This window comes from Phoxinus phoxinus (assembly GCF_949152265.1).
Source record: "Phoxinus phoxinus genome assembly, contig: scaffold_46, whole genome shotgun sequence".
Taxonomy (NCBI): Eukaryota; Metazoa; Chordata; class Actinopteri; order Cypriniformes; family Leuciscidae; genus Phoxinus; species Phoxinus phoxinus.
Window position 1 is genome coordinate 173,985 of NW_027639334.1, and position 10,874 is coordinate 184,858.

The window sequence follows — 10,874 nt, forward strand, 5'->3', positions numbered from 1 at the left end:
TATAAACTGGTCGTAAAGCAAGGTCCTTTTGACTGTACTCATGCAATACAATTGAAAAGACGCATGGTATTGTATGGTAGCCGTTATCCCACTGACAAAGCAGCCTATTGTTGGACTGTCAATTGTTTTATACAAACAAAAACGATGGCCTAATAAAACGGAATAATAAATACCGGCTATGGGCTGACAGCGAAGCAAAAGAGGCAGAGCGAGCCAGCCAGGAGTCGAACCTAGAATCTTCTGATCCGTAGTCAGACGCGTTATCCATTGCGCCACTGGCCCACCGATCAGAGCGTCCTTGAGCTTACACGGGACCTGTTGGTGTTCGACTGGGCAGAGGCCTGTCATGACATCTACTTTTTCTCATGCCATTAACAGGCCTGGAGCCAACGTCAGGAAGGGGTCCGATGTGGGGCCTGCTATAAAAAACCTTCGAGATGGAGGCCTCACATATTGGGGATCTCGGTTGCTTTGTTTTCATGGCAAGTGGCGGTGTCGTTCGGATATTCCAACAGAGCCTGTGACAGTTTCTCAGCGGAAGAACTGGGATCCAGGGTCAGAGACGTCTCCTCTCCCGGAGGAAAATACAAGCCTTAGTGGTCTTGCTGCAAAATCTGGTAGAGGCCCACAGACGGGCTTGAGGGGAAGGGGTCAACAGACCTTCCCTGGTGGTCTAGTGGTTAGGATTCGGCGCTCTCACCGCCGCGGCCCGGGTTCGATTCCCGGTCAGGGAATGAGCTTTTGCCCTCCAAAGGTGGTCGTGATTGCAAAATGGCGGACTACGAACTCGAGCGACCCTAGGAAATGTTTGAGTGTGAAAAAGACCTCCTTCGAGCCGGAGTCGAACCAGCGACCTAAGGATTGCCAACTTGCCACCTACAGTCCTCCGCTCTACCAGCTGAGCTATCGAAGGCACACTGGTTGGTGACAGAACCTCAACCTATCAGGTTGCTGAAGCTCCGCCGCTGGCTAAAAGGGCTACTGGCACAGACAGACGTGCTGGCTGTTTAGTGTGTGACAGCCCCCTTTAAGATCATGGGAATGATCCGAAGGGATTGTCTACTGAATTCAATTTCATCAGGCTCACCGGAGGGAGCTCTCATTTGCCACGCCCAGGGGGTTCAGTTTCCTCCCATTCCTGCGATGGCATAATAGACACTATAAACTGGTCGTAAAGCAAGGTCCTTTTGACTGTACTCATGCAATACAATTGAAAAGACGCATGGTATATTATGGTAGCCGTTATCCCACTGACAAAGCAGCCTATTGTTGGACTGTCAATTTTTTTATACAAACAAAAACGATGGCCTAATCAAACGGAATAATAAATACCGGCTATGGGCTGACAGCGAAGCAAAAGAGGCAGAGCGAGCCAGCCAGGAGTCGAACCTAGAATCTTCTGATCCGTAGTCAGACGCGTTATCCATTGCGCCACTGGCCCACCGATCAGAGCGTCCTTGAGCTTACACGGGACCTGTTGGTGTTCGACTGGGCAGAGGCCTGTCATGACATCTACTTTTTCTCATGCCATTAACAGGCCTGGAGCCAACGTCAGGAAGGGGTCCGATGTGGGGCCTGCTATAAAAAACCTTCGAGATGGAGGCCTCACATATTGGGGATCTCGGTTGCTTTGTTTTCATGGCAAGTGGCGGTGTCGTTCGGATATTCCAACAGAGCCTGTGACAGTTTCTCAGCGGAAGAACTGGGATCCAGGGTCAGAGACGTCTCCTCTCCCGGAGGAAAATACAAGCCTTAGTGGTCTTGCTGCAAAATCTGGTAGAGGCCCACAGACGGGCTTGAGGGGAAGGTGTCAACAGACCTTCCCTGGTGGTCTAGTGGTTAGGATTCGGCGCTCTCACCGCCGCGGCCCGGGTTCGATTCCCGGTCAGGGAATGAGCTTTTGCCCTCCAAAGGCGGTCGTGATTGCAAAATGGCGGACTTCGAACTCGAGCGACCCTAGGAAATGTTTGCAAGTGAAAAAGAGCTCCTTCGAGCCGGAGTCGAACCAGCAACCTAAGGATTGCCAACTTGCCACCTACAGTCCTCCGCTCTACCAGCTGAGCTATCGAAGGCACACTGGTTGGTGACAGAACCTCAACCTATCAGGTTGCTGAAGCTCCGCCGCTGGCTAAAAGGGCTACTGGCACGGACAGACGTGCTGGCTGTTTCGACAAGTGAAGCAAAGAAAACGCCAACTTCCCATACCGGGAGTCGAACCCGGGCCGCCTGGGTGAAAACCAGGAATCCTGACCGCTAGACCATATGGGATCTTCCTCCCGCCTGGAACAGGCCCTTTGGCTTTTAGTGTGTGACAGCCCCCTTTAAGATCATGGGAATGATCCGAAGGGATTGTCTACTGAATTCAATTTCATCAGGCTCACCGGAGGGAGCTCTCATTTGCCACGCCCAGGGGGTTCAGTTTCCTCCCATTCCTGCGATGGCATAATAGACACTATAAACTGGTCGTAAAGCAAGGTCCTTTTGACTGTACTCATGCAATACAATTGAAAAGACGCATGGTATTGTATGGTAGCCGTTATCCCACTGACAAAGCAGCCTATTGTTGGACTGTCAATTTTTTTATACAAACAAAAACGATGGCCTAATAAAACGGAATAATAAATACCGGCTATGGGCTGACAGCGAAGCAAAAGAGGCAGAGCGAGCCAGCCAGGAGTCGAACCTAGAATCTTCTGATCCGTAGTCAGACGCGTTATCCATTGCGCCACTGGCCCACCGATCAGAGTGTCCTTGAGCTTACACGGGACCTGTTGGTGTTCGACTGGGCAGAGGCCTGTCATGACATCTACTTTTTCTCATGCCATTAACAGGCCTGGAGCCAACGTCAGGAAGGGGTCCGATGTGGGGCCTGCTATAAAAAACCTTCGAGATGGAGGCCTCACATATTGGGGATCTCGGTTGCTTTGTTTTCATGGCAAGTGGCGGTGTCGTTCGGATATTCCAACAGAGCCTGTGACAGTTTCTCAGCGGAAGAACTGGGATCCAGGGTCAGAGACGTCTCCTCTCCCGGAGGAAAATACAAGCCTTAGTGGTCTTGCTGCAAAATCTGGTAGAGGCCCACAGACGGGCTTGAGGGGAAGGGGTCAACAGACCTTCCCTGGTGGTCTAGTGGTTAGGATTCGGCGCTCTCACCGCCGCGGCCCGGGTTCGATTCCCGGTCAGGGAATGAGCTTTTGCCCTCCAAAGGCGGTCGTGATTGCAAAATGGCCGACTACGAACTCGAGCGACCCTAGGAAATGTTTGAGTGTGAAAAAGACCTCCTTCGAGCCGGAGTCGAACCAGCGACCTAACGATTGCCAACTTGCCACCTACAGTCCTCCGCTCTACCAGCTGAGCTATCGAAGGCACACTGGTTGGTGACAGAACCTCAACCTATCAGGTTGCTGAAGCTCCGCCGCTGGCTAAAAGGGCTACTGGCACGGACAGACGTGCTGGCTGTTTCGATAAGTGAAGCAAAGAAAACGCCAACTTCCCATACCGGGAGTCGAACCCGGGCCGCCTGGGTGAAAACTAGGAATCCTGACCGCTAGACCATATGGGATCTTCCTCCCGCCTGGAACAGGCCCTTTGGCTTTCAGTGTGTGACAGCCCCCTTTAAGATCATGGGAATGATCCGAAGGGATTGTCTACTGAATTCAATTTCATCAGGCTCACCAGAGGGAGCTCTCATTTGCCACGCCCAGGGGGTTCAGTTTCCTCCCATTCCTGCGATGGCATAATAGACACTATAAACTGGTCGTAAAGCAAGGTCCTTTTGACTGTACTCATGCAATACAATTGAAAAGACGCATGGTATTGTATGGTAGCCATTATCCCACTGACAAAGCAGCCTATTGTTGGACTGTCAATTTTTTTATACAAACAAAAACGATGGCCTAATCAAACGGAATAATAAATACCGGCTATGGGCTGACAGCGAAGCAAAAGAGGCAGAGCGAGCCAGCCAGGAGTCGAACCTAGAATCTTCTGATCCGTAGTCAGACGCGTTATCCATTGCGCCACTGGCCCACCGATCAGAGCGTCCTTGAGCTTACACGGGACCTGTTGGTGTTCGACTGGGCAGAGGCCTGTCATGACATCTACTTTTTCTCATGCCATTAACAGGCCTGGAGCCAACGTCAGGAAGGGGTCCGATGTGGGGCCTGCTATAAAAAACCTTCGAGATGGAGGCCTCACATATTGGGGATCTCGGTTGCTTTGTTTTCATGGCAAGTGGCGGTGTCGTTCGGATATTCCAACAGAGCCTGTGACAGTTTCTCAGCGGAAGAACTGGGATCCAGGGTCAGAGACGTCTCCTCTCCCGGAGGAAAATACAAGCCTTAGTGGTCTTGCTGCAAAATCTGGTAGAGGCCCACAGACGGGCTTGAGGGGAAGGTGTCAACAGACCTTCCCTGGTGGTCTAGTGGTTAGGATTCGGCGCTCTCACCGCCGTGGCCCGGGTTCGATTCCCGGTCAGGGAATGAGCTTTTGCCCTCTAAAGGCGGTCGTGATTGCAAAATGGCCGACTACGAACTCGAGCGACCCTAGGAAATGTTTGAGTGTGAAAAAGACCTCCTTCGAGCCGGAGTCGAACCAGCGACCTAAGGATTGCCAACTTGCCACCTACAGTCCTCCGCTCTACCAGCTGAGGGAAGGCACACTGGTTGGTGACAGAACCTCAACCTATCAGGTTGCTGAAGCTCCGCCGCTGGCTAAAAGGGCTACTGGCACGGACAGACGTGCTGGCTGTTTCGATAAGTGAAGCAAAGAAAACGCCAACTTCCCATACCGGGAGTCGAACCCGGGCCGCCTGGGTGAAAACCAGGAATCCTGACCGCTAGACCATATGGGATCTTCCTCCCGCCTGGAACAGGCCCTTTGGCTTTCAGTGTGTGACAGCCCCCTTTAAGATCATGGGAATGATCCGAAGGGATTGTCTACTGAATTCAATTTCATCAGGCTCACCAGAGGGAGCTCTCATTTGCCACGCCCAGGGGGTTCAGTTTCCTCCCATTCCTGCGATGGCATAATAGACACTATAAACTGGTCGTAAAGCAAGGTCCTTTTGACTGTACTCATGCAATACAATTGAAAAGACGCATGGTATTGTATGGTAGCCGTTATCCCACTGACAAAGCAGCCTATTGTTGGACTGTCAATTTTTTTATACAAACAAAAACGATGGCCTAATAAAACGGAATAATAAATACCGGCTATGGGCTGACAGCGAAGCAAAAGAGGCCGAACCAGCCAGGAGTCGAACCTAGAATCTTCTGATCCGTAGTCAGACGCGTTATCCATTGCGCCACTGGCCCACCGATCAGAGCGTCCTTGAGCTTACACGGGACCTGTTGGTGTTCGACTGGGCAGAGGCCTGTCATGACATCTACTTTTTCTCATGCCATTAACAGGCCTGGAGCCAACGTCAGGAAGGGGTCCGATGTGGGGCCTGCTATAAAAAACCTTCGAGATGGAGGCCTCACATATTGGGGATCTCGGTTGCTTTGTTTTCATGGCAAGTGGCGGTGTCGTTCGGATATTCCAACAGAGCCTGTGACAGTTTCTCAGCGGAAGAACTGGGATCCAGGGTCAGAGACGTCTCCTCTCCCGGAGGAAAATACAAGCCTTAGTGGTCTTGCTGCAAAATCTGGTAGAGGCCCACAGACGGGCTTGAGGGGAAGGTGTCAACAGACCTTCCCTGGTGGTCTAGTGGTTAGGATTCGGCGCTCTCACCGCCGCGGCCCGGGTTCGATTCCCGGTCAGGGAATGAGCTTTTGCCCTCCAAAGGCGGTCGTGATTGCAAAATGGCGGACTTCGAACTCGAGCGACCCTAGGAAATGTTTGCAAGTGAAAAAGAGCTCCTTCGAGCCGGAGTCGAACCAGCGACCTAAGGATTGCCAACTTGCCACCTACAGTCCTCCGCTCTACCAGCTGAGCTATCGAAGGCACACTGGTTGGTGACAGAACCTCAACCTATCAGGTTGCTGAAGCTCCGCCGCTGGCTAAAAGGGCTACTGGCACGGACAGACGTGCTGGCTGTTTCGACAAGTGAAGCAAAGAAAACGCCAACTTCCCATACCGGGAGTCGAACCCGGGCCGCCTGGGTGAAAACCAGGAATCCTGACCGCTAGACCATATGGGATCTTCCTCCCGCCTGGAACAGGCCCTTTGGCTTTTAGTGTGTGACAGCCCCCTTTAAGATCATGGGAATGATCCGAAGGGATTGTCTACTGAATTCAATTTCATCAGGCTCACCGGAGGGAGCTCTCATTTGCCACGCCCAGGGGGTTCAGTTTCCTCCCATTCCTGCGATGGCATAATAGACACTATAAACTGGTCGTAAAGCAAGGTCCTTTTGACTGTACTCATGCAATACAATTGAAAAGACGCATGGTATTGTATGGTAGCCGTTATCCCACTGACAAAGCAGCCTATTGTTGGACTGTCAATTTTTTTATACAAACAAAAACGATGGCCTAATAAAACGGAATAATAAATACCGGCTATGGGCTGACAGCGAAGCAAAAGAGGCAGAGCGAGCCAGCCAGGAGTCGAACCTAGAATCTTCTGATCCGTAGTCAGACGCGTTATCCATTGCGCCACTGGCCCACCGATCAGAGCGTCCTTGAGCTTACACGGGACCTGTTGGTGTTCGACTGGGCAGAGGCCTGTCATGACATCTACTTTTTCTCATGCCATTAACAGGCCTGGAGCCAACGTCAGGAAGGGGTCCGATGTGGGGCCTGCTATAAAAAACCTTCGAGATGGAGGCCTCACATATTGGGGATCTCGGTTGCTTTGTTTTCATGGCAAGTGGCGGTGTCGTTCGGATATTCCAACAGAGCCTGTGACAGTTTCTCAGCGGAAGAACTGGGATCCAGGGTCAGAGACGTCTCCTCTCCTGGAGGAAAATACAAGCCTTGGTGGTCTTGCTGCAAAATCTGGTAGAGGCCCACAGACGGGCTTGAGGGGAAGGTGTCAACAGACCTTCCCTGGTGGTCTAGTGGTTAGGATTCGGCGCTCTCACCGCCGCGGCCCGGGTTCGATTCCCGGTCAGGGAATGAGCTTTTGCCCTCCAAAGGCGGTCGTGATTGCAAAATGGCGGACTTCGAACTCGAGCGACCCTAGGAAATGTTTGCAAGTGAAAAAGAGCTCCTTCGAGCCGGAGTCGAACCAGCGACCTAAGGATTGCCAACTTGCCACCTACAGTCCTCCGCTCTACCAGCTGAGCTATCGAAGGCACACTGGTTGGTGACAGAACCTCAACCTATCAGGTTGCTGAAGCTCCGCCGCTGGCTAAAAGGGCTACTGGCACGGACAGACGTGCTGGCTGTTTCGACAAGTGAAGCAAAGAAAACGCCAACTTCCCATACCGGGAGTCGAACCCGGGCCGCCTGGGTGAAAACCAGGAATCCTGACCGCTAGACCATATGGGATCTTCCTCCCGCCTGGAACAGGCCCTTTGGCTTTTAGTGTGTGACAGCCCCCTTTAAGATCATGGGAATGATCCGAAGGGATTGTCTACTGAATTCAATTTCATCAGGCTCACCGGAGGGAGCTCTCATTTGCCACGCCCAGGGGGTTCAGTTTCCTCCCATTCCTGCGATGGCATAATAGACACTATAAACTGGTCGTAAAGCAAGGTCCTTTTGACTGTACTCATGCAATACAATTGAAAAGACGCATGGTATTGTATGGTAGCCGTTATCCCACTGACAAAGCAGCCTATTGTTGGACTGTCAATTTTTTTATACAAACAAAAACGATGGCCTAATAAAACGGAATAATAAATACCGGCTATGGGCTGACAGCGAAGCAAAAGAGGCAGAGCGAGCCAGCCAGGAATCGAACCTAGAACCTTCTGATCCGTAGTCAGACGCGTTATCCATTGCGCCACTGGCCCACCGATCAGAGCGTCCTTGAGCTTACACGGGACCTGTTGGTGTTCGACTGGGCAGAGGCCTGTCATGACATCTACTTTTTCTCATGCCATTAACAGGCCTGGAGCCAACGTCAGGAAGGGGTCCGATGTGGGGCCTGCTATAAAAAACCTTCGAGATGGAGGCCTCACATATTGGGGATCTCGGTTGCTTTGTTTTCATGGCAAGTGGCGGTGTCGTTCGGATATTCCAACAGAGCCTGTGACAGTTTCTCAGCGGAAGAACTGGGATCCAGGGTCAGAGACGTCTCCTCTCCCGGAGGAAAATACAAGCCTTAGTGGTCTTGCTGCAAAATCTGGTAGAGGCCCACAGACGGGCTTGAGGGGAAGGGGTCAACAGACCTTCCCTGGTGGTCTAGTGGTTAGGATTCGGCGCTCTCACCGCCGCGGCCCGGGTTCGATTCCCGGTCAGGGAATGAGCTTTTGCCCTCCAAAGGCGGTCGTGATTGCAAAATGGCGGACTTCGAACTCGAGCGACCCTAGGAAATGTTTGCAAGTGAAAAAGAGCTCCTTCGAGCCGGAGTCGAACCAGCGACCTAAGGATTGCCAACTTGCCACCTACAGTCCTCCGCTCTACCAGCTGAGCTATCGAAGGCACACTGGTTGGTGACAGAACCTCAACCTATCAGGTTGCTGAAGCTCCGCCGCTGGCTAAAAGGGCTACTGGCACGGACAGACGTGCTGGCTGTTTCGACAAGTGAAGCAAAGAAAACGCCAACTTCCCATACCGGGAGTCGAACCCGGGCCGCCTGGGTGAAAACCAGGAATCCTGACCGCTAGACCATATGGGATCTTCCTCCCGCCTGGAACAGGCCCTTTGGCTTTTAGTGTGTGACAGCCCCCTTTAAGATCATGGGAATGATCCGAAGGGATTGTCTACTGAATTCAATTTCATCAGGCTCACCGGAGGGAGCTCTCATTTGCCACGCCCAGGGGGTTCAGTTTCCTCCCATTCCTGCGATGGCATAATAGACACTATAAACTGGTCGTAAAGCAAGGTCCTTTTGACTGTACTCATGCAATACAATTGAAAAGACGCATGGTATTGTATGGTAGCCGTTATCCCACTGACAAAGCAGCCTATTGTTGGACTGTCAATTTTTTTATACAAACAAAAACGATGGCCTAATCAAACGGAATAATAAATACCGGCTATGGGCTGACAGCGAAGCAAAAGAGGCAGAGCGAGCCAGCCAGGAGTCGAACCTAGAATCTTCTGATCCGTAGTCAGACGCGTTATCCATTGCGCCACTGGCCCACCGATCAGAGCGTCCTTGAGCTTACACGGGACCTGTTGGTGTTCGACTGGGCAGAGGCCTGTCATGACATCTACTTTTTCTCATGCCATTAACAGGCCTGGAGCCAACGTCAGGAAGGGGTACGATGTGGGGCCTGCTATAAAAAACCTTCGAGATGGAGGCCTCACATATTGGGGATCTCGGTTGCTTTGTTTTCATGGCAAGTGGCGGTGTCGTTCGGATATTCCAACAGAGCCTGTGACAGTTTCTCAGCGGAAGAACTGGGATCCAGGGTCAGAGACGTCTCCTCTCCCGGAGGAAAATACAAGCCTTAGTGGTCTTGCTGCAAAATCTGGTAGAGGCCCACAGACGGGCTTGAGGGGAAGGTGTCAACAGACCTTCCCTGGTGGTCTAGTGGTTAGGATTCGGCGCTCTCACCGCCGCGGCCCGGGTTCGATTCCCGGTCAGGGAATGAGCTTTTGCCCTCCAAAGGCGGTCGTGATTGCAAAATGGCGGACTTCGAACTCGAGCGACCCTAGGAAATGTTTGCAAGTGAAAAAGAGCTCCTTCGAGCCGGAGTCGAACCAGCGACCTAAGGATTGCCAACTTGCCACCTACAGTCCTCCGCTCTACCAGCTGAGCTATCGAAGGCACACTGGTTGGTGACAGAACCTCAACCTATCAGGTTGCTGAAGCTCCGCCGCTGGCTAAAAGGGCTACTGGCACGGACAGACGTGCTGGCTGTTTCGACAAGTGAAGCAAAGAAAACGCCAACTTCCCATACCGGGAGTCGAACCCGGGCCGCCTGGGTGAAAACCAGGAATCCTGACCGCTAGACCATATGGGATCTTCCTCCCGCCTGGAACAGGCCCTTTGGCTTTTAGTGTGTGACAGCCCCCTTTAAGATCATGGGAATGATCCGAAGGGATTGTCTACTGAATTCAATTTCATCAGGCTCACCGGAGGGAGCTCTCATTTGCCACGCCCAGGGGGTTCAGTTTCCTCCCATTCCTGCGATGGCATAATAGACACTATAAACTGGTCGTAAAGCAAGGTCCTTTTGACTGTACTCATGCAATACAATTGAAAAGACGCATGGTATTGTATGGTAGCCGTTATCCCACTGACAAAGCAGCCTATTGTTGGACTGTCAATTTTTTTATACAAACAAAAACGATGGCCTAATCAAACGGAATAATAAATACCGGCTATGGGCTGACAGCGAAGCAAAAGAGGCAGAGCGAGCCAGCCAGGAGTCGAACCTAGAATCTTCTGATCCGTAGTCAGACGCGTTATCCATTGCGCCACTGGCCCACCGATCAGAGCGTCCTTGAGCTTACACGGGACCTGTTGGTGTTCGACTGGGCAGAGGCCTGTCATGACATCTACTTTTTCTCATGCCATTAACAGGCCTGGAGCCAACGTCAGGAAGGGGTACGATGTGGGGCCTGCTATAAAAAACCTTCGAGATGGAGGCCTCACATATTGGGGATCTCGGTTGCTTTGTTTTCATGGCAAGTGGCGGTGTCGTTCGGATATTCCAACAGAGCCTGTGACAGTTTCTCAGCGGAAGAACTGGGATCCAGGGTCAGAGACGTCTCCTCTCCCGGAGGAAAATACAAGCCTTAGTGGTCTTGCTGCAAAATCTGGTAGAGGCCCACAGACGGGCTTGAGGGGAAGGTGTCAACAGACCTTCC